This window comes from Myripristis murdjan, chromosome 24, assembly GCF_902150065.1.
Source record: "Myripristis murdjan chromosome 24, fMyrMur1.1, whole genome shotgun sequence".
NCBI classification, from domain to species: Eukaryota; Metazoa; Chordata; class Actinopteri; order Holocentriformes; family Holocentridae; genus Myripristis; species Myripristis murdjan.
The window spans coordinates 9,875,780-9,891,997 of NC_044003.1; the positions used below are offsets into that span (position 1 = coordinate 9,875,780).

General features: G+C 42.9%; 1 pseudogene; it reads left to right on the top strand.

Annotated features, from left to right (window-relative positions):
* The first annotated feature begins 392 nt into the window (after nucleotides 1-392).
* On the top strand, nucleotides 393-13,510 carry LOC115356617 (semaphorin-7A-like; annotated as a pseudogene).
* The last annotated feature ends 2,708 nt before the right edge of the window (nucleotides 13,511-16,218 follow it).

Here is a 16,218-nt window from a genome sequence, read left to right on the forward strand (position 1 = left end):
TAGATATAGCATATCTCTAGGATATCACAGGGGATAATTGAATCCCTCTGAAAGAAACGGATGGAGCTTTAGAGGGAGGAGAGAAAAGATAAGATGAGTTCATCTGAGTGCCCTCACCTCTTTTAGAGAAGAGGCAGGATGTGCTAATGAGAGATTCCTGTTGGCGGGGGGGTTCATTTATCACTCTGACAGTGCTCCCAAGTTCAGGTGATTTCTGGAAAGAAAATCTCCAAGGCAGGTAATACAATTCATGACAGTTTCATTTTGCTGCAGGATTTGAGTCTTAAAGGTCAGCCAAGTTAATGTTAACTGGTGGGATATTGTGTAGATTCAGGCTCAACTAGTGTTACATCACTCGCACAGTTTATGCATGTTTTCGGTGTGACCTTGGCATGACTGAGGTCTGGTTCCTGCTTCCTGCAGACGTGGACGAGACCGGGGGCACACCGCCAACGTTGGGCCATGTGTCCGAGTGCATTGTTTGGTCTCGATCATGGTCATGCGACAGATGAAAATTGGAATAACACAGACGGTGGCTATGATGACGCGTCTGCAGCTCTTGCAATGATTTGTTGAGTGGAGGGGCAGGGAGGATGTGGGCAGTGGACTTTTGCTAAGATGTTTACTTTGAGAGTAAGGATGAAAGAGGAAGTAGCAAAATGGAGAGTTTTTAGGGCAGGCTTTCAAAGGGAGTGAGAAAGAATTGCAATCTGTATAAGTCCCCTATAGGGGAATTATATGGATAGTTTGATGGCTACCACCTCCTGGGATGAGTTTTATGCTTCTTTGTCTTCCTGTTTGGGGGGATTGGATGGTGTTTTTTGTTTTTTTTTTCACCAGAAAAAAGGTCTCGTGTCTTGAGGTTCACAGTTGTCATGACAGTATGAGAGGCATGAAGCGTGAAGCCTTTCCTGTAACCAGAATTGCTGTTGAATGTCAGCCATAGTGGTTTTGGCCAAGAGAAATGTACGTTTTATAGGTGAACAGCAATCCTGGAAAGGTCCCACAGCTCCCATAACGGAGAGATGCCCATTTCTTTGGGGATCGCTTCCAGCAAAGTAGAACCAGAGGACAGTCGAAAACACACAGGGTGATCATTTACACCCTCAACTAGCCCCCGACCCAAAGAAGGGAGGTGCGGGTGGGGGTGGTGACACTGCGTACATGTGAACTTGTGCTAAAACAGCTCTGCAAAGTGGGTATTATTTTCCAGCAGGACATGTTAACTCTGTTATCAAAGGGGTGTGCCTTTTTCAGTTTCTCTGCCTGTGACTCTCGCAGGGGAAATAAGAGGAGATGTACTGCGAGAAAAGCCAAGGGAAACCCAATCTCCACAACAGAGCACAGAGGGCTGCAGAGCTCCTCCCTGTTGAGCAGGTGCATTCAGACCAGGCTCTCATTTAAAGAAGCAACCCATAGTTACTGCATGGCAACCCCTGTTAAAATGCTGTCACCCAAGTAGTGGTTTGATTGAAATAACTGTTTCACTATCAAGCTGACTGACTGAGAGTTTAATACGAAGATTTAACAATGTGTGTCTGCAGTGTGTGTCAGTGCACGGTGTGTATTGGTCTGTCTGGTTACTGGGCAACAAGTAGCTTTTGAACTATAACGTTTGAGCTTCCACTTTAGACATTGCTGACATGTTATAAGTATGCCCTGTTAGATTCTGACATTTTTGAGTGACAGTGAGAAGTGTAGTGTTTCAGTCTCAAGTTGAATAGAGTTCAACTTGAAGTGTCAGAGATAAAATGCACTGCTCTTAACACTCTTGTGGGATACTTGTGAGCTCCGGCTTGACGCTACCAAATTACAGGAAACAATTGAAATATCTCTACTACAGTTTCCTCTCGTGCTTGCCAGTGTGATTGCTGACTCACTGTCGCACAGCAGAGAATGTACAGTTTCCACAGGGGGTTGATAAGATTATTGATCAAACCCAGTGACTCAAAAATTTCCCTATGTTTCTGGCTTTCAAAACTCACTTTATTGCTCGTACTTTGTTTTAGAACAAAACAAAACCATCACAAGACAGTTTGCTCTTAAGAAAAAAAAAATACATTTTAGACATAATTGAGGCAGTATACATTGTCATATATTGCCTCTTAAGTAGAATTTAATTTCTGCTGTGATTACCAAGCTTAATTGTTTGTGTTGTGAAAATGTGACTGCGTTATGTGAGTTACAGACCACTATGAGCCGCTCCTGTGTGTTGCAATTCCTCAGTCACGTAAAAGTCATACATTATTTAGTGCATTTGAACACCGGGGAGAGACAGCAGTTTGAATTATGATGTGTTATAAAAAGGTAGACAAAGCTTATTTTCCATTCCAAATGAAAATCATATAGAATCTATAAGGACATAATACATACGATTTATATTTCCTATAAACTCTCGAAAACCTAAAGGAAAATTCCACATAGATACTCCACACTGGGTTTTTTTTGTTGTTGTTTTGTTTTTTTGTTAAGATTATTTTTTGGCATTTGTGCTTTTTCAACAGTCACAGTAGAGAGACAGGAGAGGCAGGGGAGAGAGAGGGGATGACATGCAGGAAATGGCCTGAGGTCAGATTTGAACCCAGGACGCTGTGATCAGGATTCAGCCTTAACAAGTGGTAGACGCTCTTATCCGGTGAGCCTCTGGGGTGCCTGATACTCCACACTGTTAAAATACCATCTGTGATGTTCAACACATCCCAGGACATACTTTGTGATGAAGTGTCACAATTTATTTCAGTGGTACACCCATAGTCCCTCCGTCTGCCTTGTTCATCTTTAGTTAGTGATTTCGTACACTGCCCACGATGCCTATCAAAGATCTCCAGAGAGTAGATGTGAATAATATGCATTCACTTTGTGCAGGTGGAGGGAGCAATAGCACACATGATAGCAAAAACAGTAACAGCAAGAGAACAAGTTTTTCCAATTAAGAAAAAGTGAGAGCCCGCACTCAGGACATAACCTGTCCTATGGCTGCTTTGCACCATCATCTGTTTTGGCTACTGTCAGTGGAGAAAATGGTAGCTCCTCTTCTGTAGAGGGTTGTTAAAGGTGGGTGTAGAATGGTAAATCTAGAGAGAAGACATTACTCTTTGAATCTGAAACCATTTTGTCATATGTGACCTCCGGACAATGTCCACAGAATCATGTCTAGACATCGTCTCGAGTTGCCCTTTCACACATACAGCACACAACAGGAGATTGCCCGTGTCAGACGTGTTCTCACCTTCTGGAAACACTTGTTTGGTTCAGGCAAGGGGTGGCACCTGGGTAGAGCATGCAGGAGTCAGGACATGATGCAAAAACGCTGCGTGGAAATTGAAGCGTTTTGTTTATAGCACATTGAAGATGGTGGACAAGGGCAACCCCAGAAGCTTACCTGGTAAAGAACAAACCATGTATCAAGGCTGAGTCCTTACCGCAGCGGCCTGGGTTCAGATCTGACTCATCTGTAATGATGATTGATTTGTGCTGATATCACTTGCAAATTCGCCAGACAATGGCCCTGTTCTATTCACACATGGGCTCAATCGGACATTACATGGACTTTGTTCGAGGGAGCTGGCAGGGTTAAGTCTATTTAATGTCAGGTCCAGGTGATTCAGACTGCTTTCTCACAAACGGCTCGTTTAGGTTAATGGCTAGATAAGTTCAGGGTTGCAGTGCATGAGTGAAAACGGCTTGAGAGACTAACACCATTACCTGACCATAGATGCATTAGCTCGACGTTTTCCTGCCACTAAGTAATACCACTTCCATTCGTCCCATGAAACCATCTGTTCCCCTCTCCAGACAGCTGGGCTTATTAGTGTCCTTTGAGAAACTATGTCAATGGTTTGTGACAGTATACCAACTTTTCAAACAATAGTGAGAAACATGGTAGACAACCACAGCTAATAGTTGGCAGCTAGTTCATTCACTATGTACTTTTGTAAACACCCCATAGAGTTGACACAAATGGTATATTCATATTTGCTGCACAGAATATGGTATTTGGCAATAATATATTAACTGTTTAAGATACACTTACTATTAGCTATGATTTGTTGTACGATATATGCTCATCCAGAAGCCAGTGTTTACTCTGATTTTGGTGTTTTTCAAATACAAATACACCACCAAATAACAAAATGGGCACAGTAATGCATCATCAGACGTATGTGTTTTGTAACAGTGTTCAAATATTTTTGTTGTGGATTTCTTCTTTTAATGTCTGCAGCAGTGATTCATCCCTATCCCTTTGCTTTCTGGTGACCTGCTACTTAGCATCAAGTGGTGTGAGTGAAAACAATCTGTGAGCCCAATCAGGTTCTCAAATTCCCTCACTGAAGCCTCTGGCGACAAGAAAATCTCTTATCGTGTGAGGACAGTTGTACAGTCTAGTGTAACAGCAGAAATGTAAGGCTGTCTAATAATGTGCTGCTCTTGCATCTGTTGAAAAATTAGCCTTTTAGTTGAAATTTCAGCACCTTTTAACTGACAGATGCTGTGTGCCTATGTTAAAAATCCTTTCAGTATTTTATTAGAGCTCTTTTATTTATCCACACAAAGGGATTACTTTGATATTCAACCTCACATGACACAGTGTGAGCCTTTAGTGACATCTGAAAAATGTCCTTGTTCTGATGTATGCCAGTTATTGGCTAGAGGTCAGGAAATTTGGCTCACACCAGGCTGACAAAGGAATATGTCAGGCTATTAATTATTCTGCTGTCAGCGGAGACAAAAACATGCAAGGCAAATGCAGAGACAGGTGCCATACAGACACATGCTTTGTGTGCCAGATACTGTATATGTTGTCCCAGGAAAATGGAGGCCTTCATTATGGGATCAGGAGCTGAACTGTGACTTCTGTATAATCCGCGTTTTTTTTTTTTTTTTTCCACCATGATGCCTGTTGTATGTGCTGCCTTATCCCTCAGGAATGTGGACACAGATCCCCAGCTATTTACTCCCACAGTATAGAACAAACAAAACACCACATAATATATAGACACACACAGGGAGGAGTAACGCTGCAATTATCCCGAGAAAATTTTCCAGTACTGATTCTGGTGCTTATGATTTTCAGTTTCGGTTTTCCAGAATGGTACTGTAATAGACATTTTTCTTATTAATCAGTTTTAATTTTCTTCAACACTTGTGCAGGTATGTTTTTTTTTCTTTTCTTTTATAAAACATACTTGAACATTGGATTTGCTGTCAACCACAGGATACCTGTTGATGCAAATTAGTGTTATGCTATTTCACATATTTCATATTCTATTTGACAATCAGTCTTTGTTCTGACACTCACCTATGGTCACAAGCTCTGGGTTGTCATTGGAAGAATGACACTATCGATACCAGCAGCAGAATGTGTCTTCCGAGTGACTCAGGGATAGGGTGAGGAGCTCCGACATTCAGGAGGAGCTCGGAGTAGAGCTGCTGCTCCTGCGCAATGAAAGGAGCTAATTGAGGCAGTTCGGGCATCTAGTTAGGATGCCCTAACCCTGGGTGCCACCCTGTGGAGGTGTTCCAGGCACAACCAACTGGGAGGAGACGTTATATCCCGGCTTGCCTGGGAACGCCCTGTGCTTGGCTTCCCCCAGGAGGAGCTGGTGGATGTGGCCATGGAAAGAAACATCTGGACTGACCCCCTCAGCCTGTTACCCCTGCAACCCCGTCCTTGATAAGTGGCAGAAAATTGATGAATAGGTGGATATTTCACTGACCCAAACAGTCAATAGGTTGCAGAAGCTTGAAAGGTGCCTTGCCTTTACAGCTTTGGTGCTACACTGAAATAGATTGCTGTCATGGAGCAGAACCAGTAAATACAGCTTCATGGAAGGCATTAAAAGTTGTTTACTCTCTTTATAGGAACTGTGAATCATGTGACAGTGCTGTTTTTCGGATAGCTATGACCAGTAATTGAGACAAAATGTCTCACTTTTTATGATCTCATTAACATGCCACAACACACATATTTTTTGGTATTTAATGCATCAAAGTTATTTGACGGATGTTTACATGTTTGAGTTCTTAATCATGATATCAGATACAGTTTTATGAGATTAAATGCACTCCGGAGAGTTGACCTAATCATATCCATTAGCAAAACAGTTTTTATCTCTGCAGATTTGGTCACCAGAACATCTGTGGAGTCACCCCTTGTTTTGAAAGCACTAGCATAGCAGCATGGATAAATCATCACTAGCAGAACCAGAAGAGGGAGGGACTGCACAGTCATAACTCTGATGCTAAAGTATTTAGTTTTTAGAGCTCCAATCAAGTCTACTGGTGAGGGTAAACAGATCTCTCATTTGGTCTTGTTAGCTTGACTCTTTCACTGCTTAAGGCACACAGTTTGTCCCTCCATAACATTTTCAGTGCCACCACGGACAGTCAAGGTGCATCCAGACTTGGTCCAGGTACAATATGGGTCTTGGACCAGAACATACTCTTCACAAGAGTTGTTGTATCTAGAAATCTCTGGATGTCCTCATTTAAGATTTGCTCTTAGAAACCCCTGATTAACTTTGTGTTTTTTGAGTAAAGTTTTATTGATTGTAGCTGCAGAGCTGTGACACATTTTCCATCTCTAACCATTCTGGCAGACAGGCTCAAGAGGTAGAAGGCATTCCAATGGACATCCTTGCTGTTGTTATGACAACACTCACAAAAATAGTACATCATGCTCACTAACGAAAAAGCAAAATGAAGAATTTTGTCTTAATATATTGCTTTGTCGCTTGGGAGTTTCAGTTGATACTTGTTTTTGATTGAGAGACCTACCAAGCTTAGGATTGAAATACATACCTAGACTTATCAAGAGCCAAGACAGAATTAATGGTAGGCTTGAATAGCCAGTGCATCAGAACCATACTGTCATCTTTCATAATGAGGACTCAGATGAACTTATGTTGGAGGGACTGGCATTGTCATTAAAATGGATATGGAAGACAATGGTATCATAGAAGAATTTCCAGTGAAAACTCCAGGACAGTTTATTTGTCCGTGGAGCGAACGGATAGGCCACAGTCTTGGAAGTAGTATTCACAGGTGAACAATCAGTCACATGAGATAGTGGAGAGTTATGAAGGAACTGGCATATCTGGATGTTTATACTCAGTAGTCACTGTCTCTCACCACAGAGGACGACTCATATGCTTCACCTTTGGAGAGTGTTATGACAAGTGGGTTTCAGAGCCCACATTCATCTCTGCATCCTGGATGAGACAGAAGGAAGACGCTGATAATGAAAAGATCCATGGATTTCCAGGGTAGCCGGAGTTTGCAAGCCGCATGAGGGTGGGTCAAAAAGGTTCTTCCAGGGCCTGCGGACATCTTTCCTCAAAGCCCATCTTGTCTGTATGTTTCCTGAGGAATCGCTCTATTTTAACCATCTTCAAGATGTCTTTGTGCTGCACGCTGAGGACTGGCATGACACCAGAGTCTATTCACTTTTCACAAGCAGCTGGAGCTCTACCACGGTTTGCATAGCTATTCCATTGCAGAGATTGATGAGATATTTAACAACTCGGCTTTCAAGTGCTACAATCAGTCCCAACCATAGGGCAAGAACTTAAAAAAAACAAAACGGAAAAAAAAACAGCAGGAGCCTGCCATTGGCCACTGTGAATGTAGTGAAGGACCACCCAGAAATGAGTGATTCGATCTGCTCGGTACATCGCCTTGCAACAACAGCCACACTAATATCGCAGTGGACAGAGTCCAAGCTGCTGACCAGCACATGTACAACATCCTGCCCCTAACTACTGACTCTGGGAAGATTGACCAAGTCTCGGAAGCTGGCTGTAAACCTTTCATAATCTCTGAAACATAGCTCTTCAGCTAGTCAGCCACACAATCAATGACACGTTGCTCCAAAAAGACAAAGTTAATTGTAGGTTTTTCAGAGAAAATCTCAAGCATGGACTTCTAGAGATTTCAAGATTATAACAGCTGCTGTGAAGAGTGTATTCTGGCCTGTCACTCATATTGTACCTGGACCAGGTCTGGATAAACCCCAACTGTCCTGAGTGGCATTTAAAATATTATGGAAGGACAAACTAATGTGTGCCCTACAGCATAAAAGAATGAAAGAGTGTGTAGATACCCTCTTCTCATGTCTATCTAGTAAGACAGCACCTTACCAGTTCAGGTGTACATTTCTCCTCTCCTCTTCATAAATCATCATTGGCCACACTTCTAGTCCTAATAAGCCTGCTGTGCTTATTTCTAACATCCTTTTCCTCCTTGTCAACCTCAGCTGTCAGATCTGAAGAGTTTTTCCAGTGTGTGAAGACCTTCTGCAGGGACTCATTCACCACTGAGAGTGGAGGTGGAGTCCCTCTGTCCTCCTGAGCTCAGATCTCTGCAGCCGCTGCTCCTCACTAATCTTTGCTCCCACTCAGATTTTTTCATGACAGAAGATGGAAGAGGCAAGATGAACACTCCACTAGGGGAGATGTTATGTAAAAAAATACACCCACCTTATCAGTTTAAATGACAAAGTGAGGCTGAGGGAGAGATGAATGTCCCACCCTCCCTAGTTAAAAATTTATAGATTCACTCGCCACCTATCTATCCATGTATCCATCCATCCACACATCTGTATATTTTCCATGTCTGCTTATTCCTATTCAGGGTTGGAGGCTCGAAGCTGGAATCTATCCCAGCATACATTAGGCAGAAAGAAGGGAAACACCCGAGACTGGTCATCCGTCCTAGATTCAATCCATTTGCCCAGATGAAATTCTGATGTCAGGTATGTAAACTTCTTTGCCCACAGGAAATTGTAAGTCAAAGCTGAAAGCTACAATATGCAGCACATTTGATATTAAAATAATAAAGAAAAATGCGTGCTTTGTCAGTCTGCATGCTTTCCTTAATTCCACCTGAAATTGGCTTTTCAATGGTGTCTGGGACATTTTGTGAGAATGGCATTTGCTTTGGGACAAACAACAGAAAACAATAACAGTAAAGAGTGGGAAACAAAGAAGCAGTGTAGCTAAATGTGTGGAAAACAAGACCTGTTCGAAAACATGGTGAACATCAGCATTACTTTTTTTAAACTGCAGATTGTCTGCATTTGTCATCTGTGTCTTCATCACCTGTGATGGATTTATGAATGCCAGTTACCTCAGCCGCAGGCTGGATGTAAGCGTAGACAGCTTGACGAGATGAGTGACAAGTGATGGGGCAGGAACAGTGAGGGGAGGAGGGCAGGACACACTTCCTCCCTCAAGGCAAAAGTTACACAATGAAGCTCTAAACCGAAATACAAACTGTCTCCTTAACATCAGTTAGCAGCACTCTGTCCAGAGAAAACTGGATCCTGTAACCTTAGATCTTTTGCCTTTCATGCCTTTGGTGCTCAATGACCACATATTGGTTGGGTTGGTAAAATGTGCATAATTTCTGCAGTTTAATGATGTCATATTGTATGACTTCTGGTTATAAAAGTTCTAATAGTTCAAACAGTCACCTCTTGCTGCATTTGCAGCTGCCGAGGTACAGAGCTACCTAGTAGCATTGCCTATTTGTTGCATGTCAAACCTAAGCTCATATGTTTCTCAATTTTTTACACTTTCTGTGACTTTATATGTCATTCTTGGCAATTTTAGCGAAGAATATTTGCTCCCTTTGTGGGGACGGGGCCAGAGGCTGACAAAAATGTCTGGAGCCATTTCAAAGTTTGCAATGGAAACTCAGTTATTGTGGAATAAAGAGGTCATGCAGTCTTTCCACGAAAAATGTATCCTCAGAAAAACGCTGTGAGGCATGTCATTTTCTGACCTTCACCACACTCACACTCTCCTTCTCTCAGTTTGTGTTGTTTTGTGCTAAAATGTTTTGTAAATGTAAACCAGCACAGTTGTACTTCGTAACACTAATGTCAAAGTATTAGACATTTTAATATTGTGTTAACTCTTGCTTTCATGTACCCCTAAGACATAATCCATTTCTCTTTGAATTTAACTTCACTCAGCCCGTGATGCCTTTATCTTGCACGTAATGAATGAACAAAGGCATTTTTGTCATTTTTAAGAAGGAAAGGAAATGCCTGAAGTAGCGATGCATGTCATCATATCACAACAGAAAGGAGCACAGCATCATGGGAATTCCAAGAAGCTGCTCGTCTACAGTTCCCTCATTCATCATCAGTTATGGGGGTTTTGTTCTTTGCACATATATAATGCCTCTGTAGCGGAGATGTCATTACAAAACTATTTGTGTTGCAAAACTGAGGGTGCCAAGTTAATGAAATGCCTTTTTAACAAGCCAGTGTCCCTCTATAGTTAAAGCCAGAGGACAATGACACTGTTGTGTCACCCCGCTTTAAGACGGGACACAGACAGTGGTTTCTGCTGGAGAGTCAGAGGTTTTGGTCTCAGTGAATGTACTTTTGTAATGGCTCTCCACAAAAGAGCCACACATCATGTCAAACAAGGCTCTGTACAATGAAAGAGCATTATGTGGGGATGTATAGACTTGTACCATCTGGATTTCTGGTGACAAAATGATTGTTTGAAGGCAGAGACTTGGGGCTTTGTTTGATTTCTGTCACTCTCATTAAGGATGAGGACAGATTTATGTGGTCCGTACTTATTGGGGATGATGGCACACATAAAATACAATGGCCACACACACACACACACAGACGCACACACAGATATCTCGGCAGTGACAGATATAGAGATGAATTGGCTCTTTCAATCTGCAGGTGTTTTATTGTGCCGCCGAAATGAAATCAGGCCAGCTTTGAACTCTTATTTCCTCACAAAAAGGACAAGAGAAGTTTAAGAGAAGCTCGGCCGCAGGAGGGCAAAAGTAAACAGCTGGAACGTTTTCAATGCAAGTGAAGTGCACACGCGAATTAGCACGCCGTCTCCGACACTGCTAACTAACAGCTGATCCGCGCGGTTCTACCACAGAGACATGACAGGAAGGCATCAGGCCTTAATAGACTGAGTTTTACAGTAGATCCAGGCTTAATTGCACACTGCTGAAGGCATTCATTATTGCTGGGCTTGTTATCGGGCCCAGATGTGACAGTCCAGGCAGCAGGTATTCACAGTTTTCTCGGAGCTGTGCCAAACAGGAAACTGGAATAATAACAGCCCCTCAGCTACGCGCCGCCGCCCCGGGGCCTCACATACACCGCCGCGGTGCAGCCCAGCGCTCCCCGGGTCTGCGTGTGCGTCACACTGCCACAGCCTTCCCTGCCAAGCTGGCCAACAAAAGCAGAGCGATGGGAAGTTTTATGTGTTAAACTGTTGCCACGGGATAGCTCATCAAATTGGGCGTCCTCCCCTCTCTTGTTCTGGCCCCCCTCACTCAAAAATAAATCTTTTGCAAGGACAGTTAAGTGTTTTTTGTTGAAGAAATGCATTACCAAATTACTCAGGATTTCAGTATTTGGATGGTGGAAGGGATTTTAAGTGTCTCCTGTGAAATGTTTTATAATGTTTTACAGATGAGAATACAAACCACAGAATGCCACAGTTGTCACAACAGACTTGGGAGGCCCTTTAAAATTAAGAGTTTACACAGAAATATCAGTCACATTTTCTTTACGTCAAATGATGCACCATTGTCCAGGGCCGTTAGGGATGTAAGGTGCCGTTCCATTTGAGTTATGTGGGATATAATGTCAAACAGGTGCATATTTAAATTGAGGTTTAGCACTTGGTAAACCCTTGTCTACTTTAATATCCAGATTCAATAGATCTTAGAGCTTGCATCAAAAAATTGGCACGGAGAGCCTTCCGAATGGGAGCCGTATGCTGCAGATTTATCTGTTCACCCATTTGCTTCATAAATTAGCCATCACCCATGTGCAGTGCTCAACACAATACAAGCAGGTCCCATACCCCATTATCCCAGTGTGTGTGTGTGTGTGTGTGTGTGTGTGTGTGTGCATGTGTTTGTTGGTGTGCTGTTCTATGTGCATGAGTGTATGCCTGTCCTCAGTATCTCTCCCAGAAGTGGAGGACAGCTTCACAGTAGCTCATCTCATCAAACAGTATGAGGCCTGGACTCATGAGGGCAAAGCACTTCGGAGCCTGATCATCGCCATGACAACCGTACACAGCGCAGCTCCAGTGATATGAGGCTGAAAACACTCCTCTCTACTTAATGGAAGAAACTGCATCTATCCTCTATGAAGGAACTGAGTCATCCATAGGTTATTTGTATAGCCCCAATGGTGGTACGTGCTAAAATTTCAAACTGCTGTAAGTGGCGATCTTTGAGATTCTTCTTTTATTTTATTTTCACAAGCGCTTATCGCTGTGTTGTTTTTTACACTGCGCTTCTCAGAGATCACCTATCAATCAAACAGCGCAAGCCTGTGGTGACATTTGTCTCGTTTCTGTTGATTAAGTTTGAGTTTCTGTAAGTGTTGCTCTTTTCTTTGTGGCTCTTGCTCGTATTGCTAAACATCCAGTTCTCTTGTTTATTCCAAACAAACCGCTGTTGCCGCCACTGGAAACATCACTTCTTGTTAGCCAGAGAATTTTTCCTGGAAAGGACCTCACCAACATTTGGTTCGTATCTGTATCGCAGGCATATTAGTGCTTAGGATTACGTTGCTTGAGGTCTTCAGTACACTTGGGATTGCTGATAAACTTAAGTTCAGAAAATGGCACCGATGCAAGAGCTGTAAATAAATCCCCAGTGGGTTTAGGAAGCCACTGGATGAAGCACGGTGCTAATCGACCCATCAGTTCACATTTATATCACTGCTATTGATTATTCCTGTAAAAGCCTCTCTCCACCATATTTACTGCAGCCATCACCTTGAAGCCTCCAGCAACGTCCCTTGAATTTTGAATTCTGGAAAATGTGGTTGTAAGGTTTTGCAGCATTGCCCGATGACAGCCCACTTTGACTTGAATTGAAAGTGAATCTTACTGAGCGCTTCAGTGTGCGGATGTGCTTTTCATTTTCCTGCAACTGTGTTCAGGCAACTGTTGTTATGTCTGTGTGTAATTTATGATGCTATTGTGCATAAAATTAAATTCCGATGATGATGTGTTATACAGTTTACAATTCCTCAATTGCTCAAGTCAAGGGGGGAAAGAAACGTGTCTGCCTTCAATTTGGCAGCGCTGTCCAATGAGGAAAAGATGAGCTAGTGCTGTCCACATTCCATTGTTATGACTGCTATGGGACCGACCCACTTAACCCCCTTCTCTCTCTCTCTCTCTCTCTCTCTCTCTCTCTCTCTCTCTCTCTCTCTCTCTCTCTCTCTCTCTCTCTCTCCCTCTCTTCATCTCGCAGACAAACGCGTCACACAAAGACAAAGCTGGTACTTGAGCGGGCCAGAAATGCGCTCCTTCCTGTTCTCAGATGTGACCCCGCGGCTCAGGAAGCTCTTTGCAGCTGTACCACGTTCCCGACTGTGACACCAGCTCTGAATGGCAGGATGTCCTGCTCCGAGTTCCTCTGTGATTCTCTGTCATAGGCTGCCCGGGATGGCAAGGTTCATCGGCCACCACAAGGATCCCCGGTGCCATGAAACGAGGTGGTTACACTTTCACATCATACTCCACATGGCCTTCATGGCCTTCACCATCACACCACGGCGAGACATTTCTATTAAGAGGAATGTAGCGGCAAATGTTCTGCTCCTCTGCTCAGTAGAACTAGCCTTTAACAGTGCTTACAGGAAGTTTGTACTGACTGTTAGACTGGAAATGCCATTTTGCAGCATGTCTGGGTTTGAAAAATGGTCGCTCAGTTAAGGGCTGTCAGGGTGAAAGGTTCAGCCACCTTGTATCTTGGGTTGCCGCAGGAAGTGTGTGAAACCCATCTTCTGGATTTTCCTGTGCACAAATCATCAGCGTATCTCAGACAAATTATTTTTACTCGTTATCAGCTCCTGAGGATCCTCCAAAGGTCACTGTCTTTAGCTAGTAGTGAGTGAGTTTGCAGAGCGATGGATGTTTTAAATGCAAAATCTCATGGTTCTGGCACTGACACACCTGTCTTGTTTGGTATGGTTGAAATAAATCCTGGTGAGTTTATTCCCTTGGTGCATGTTGTTGGGGCAGATGTAAAAACAGCAGTTGCACTTGGCTGCAGACCAAAACAACTGGATCAAGATGCTGAGAAGGTTTTTTTTTCTTTCTGCATAGTTACAAATGAATTCTGGAGCAATTTGGCTGTGATGTGAACTTAAAGTACTAGACCTGAACCAACTACAAGAAGCACCATGCATTTTGGGTCGAAACAGTACCTGTAGCCAGCAACTTGGTAGCACGAGCTGAGTCTAGCAGATCGGACAGAATGAATCAAGGACATGGACATTTGTTGCCTTGGTATACGTCCCAAAAAATCATTACTACATTAAACAAATACCAAAGCTGGTGATGGTGCTCTATGCCCAGTTTAGATATTGTATTTCACAAATGTTTTTGTACAATATAGGGAAACAGGGAAAAAAAAACGGAAGAGAATGTTTCTTTTTGGTGCCACTCAACCGTGCGATATTTCTCTAACACTGGCCAGTAAGAGATCTGACAGCTTGCATCTTTATCGATACATTTTGGTTCTTTTGAATTTTTTTGCCATGTGAAACCTACAGGGCCCCCTGGGGTCAGCTGAGAAAATAGAAAAAGAGCCATGTGTAAATCTGTACTCACGATTCCAAATTAAGTATTCATGCCCACGAATTTGCCTTTGTAATTGTAGGTCACAGTTTACAAACACCTGGCACTGATTTCTAAACAAAGAGTACAGATTTACACATGGGTCATTTTTTTCTCAGCTGACCCCAGGGGGTCTTTGTAGAAAACAAACTGAGCCAAATGAAAAATGCATCAAAGTATCAACTATTCAAAGCAAATGGAGTACAGGTGTGAAAACACCCATAATCAGACAGGATGATTTGAGAGTGTAGTTTGACGCAGGGGACTGAGACAGCACTCACGGTGACACGGTGACCGAATGCCATCAGAATGTCAATTCCCCGGCCCACCCGAGAGCCGGCCAGCTGAGTCAAGCTCACTTCCTGTGGATCAGGGCTTTCTCTCATGCTCCACTGAATAGGGATGGTGTGACAGGACTGAATCGGGTTCCTGTTTTTGCTCTTCAATCGAAAGTTGATCTGCTTGCCAAGTTTCTGCTCACTGTCCACCAAACTCAGACCCTGGAGTTCTCAGAATAGAGAAATGAAAGTGAGGAGCCACTGGAGAAAATCCCCTGTGCCAGGGAGATTTTCCTCTCTGACCAGTCACAAAGTGTAATGAAGTTAATGGAAATGCCTTTGTTTTGAAGTTAATGTATTGAACTTCGATGAAGTATTATACTCAGTGTAATTTTTGATGTTGAATGACTGTTGCTTTAAGCCTGTCTTGCAATAGGTATGTAGGACTGTCGTTATCTTCTCCAAGGTATTATATTTACAGACTTGGCAAATAACACAGGCCTGAGTTGGTTTTAGCTAATTGGCTTCTCAGAAAGGAGAGAAGTTGTCAGTGTCCATCACTGCAAATGTAATATTCTTTAATATGGAGATGTTTGGCACAATTGCCAAGGAAAGTATAACTGAAGCACAGAGTTGCTGTCTTACATTTGATAGCCTCCTATCACATGAACGTATTTGCACTCACAAAAACCCCAGACTGACACAAAAGAGTCCATTCAGCATTACAGTATGTCTTTGTTTTGCATTATATCTGCATACCCCCTTCATCCCCCTAAATAAAAACAACAACAAAAAAAAAAGTTTGCTGCTGCTGTTCAGCCTCTAGGATCTTCAAAATACACTGCGCATATAATGAGTTGCTAAATGTAAACTTTGCCTGAACTTTGGTGAAACAGAATATTAGCATTAGGCGAACTCTTGCCATCGCCACAAACCCCACAGGAATGTATGTCAAGTTAAAATGAAACCATATCCAAGGGGGAAATAATATATATATTTAATAAATCACATATTATAGAGGCTCTGAGTCCAATTCCACCGTCAGAGCTCTAATGTTTTCCATATAGCTGGGGAATGTGTTGATTTCTTCTTTTTTGGCAAGGATGAGGTGGTGGAAACATCTCACTGTCTGGCTTGGATTCCTCTGTAGCTGTGTCAGTGAAGACCTCACCTGGCAGGCCAGACTGCCAAAGCCGGCACTGGAGGGGAAGTCGAACCTCCACATGTGCTAGAATAAGTGGAGGGAGATATCTGGAGTAATAGAGCGCTGAAGGCACTAACTGCCTCTGCAAGACCTT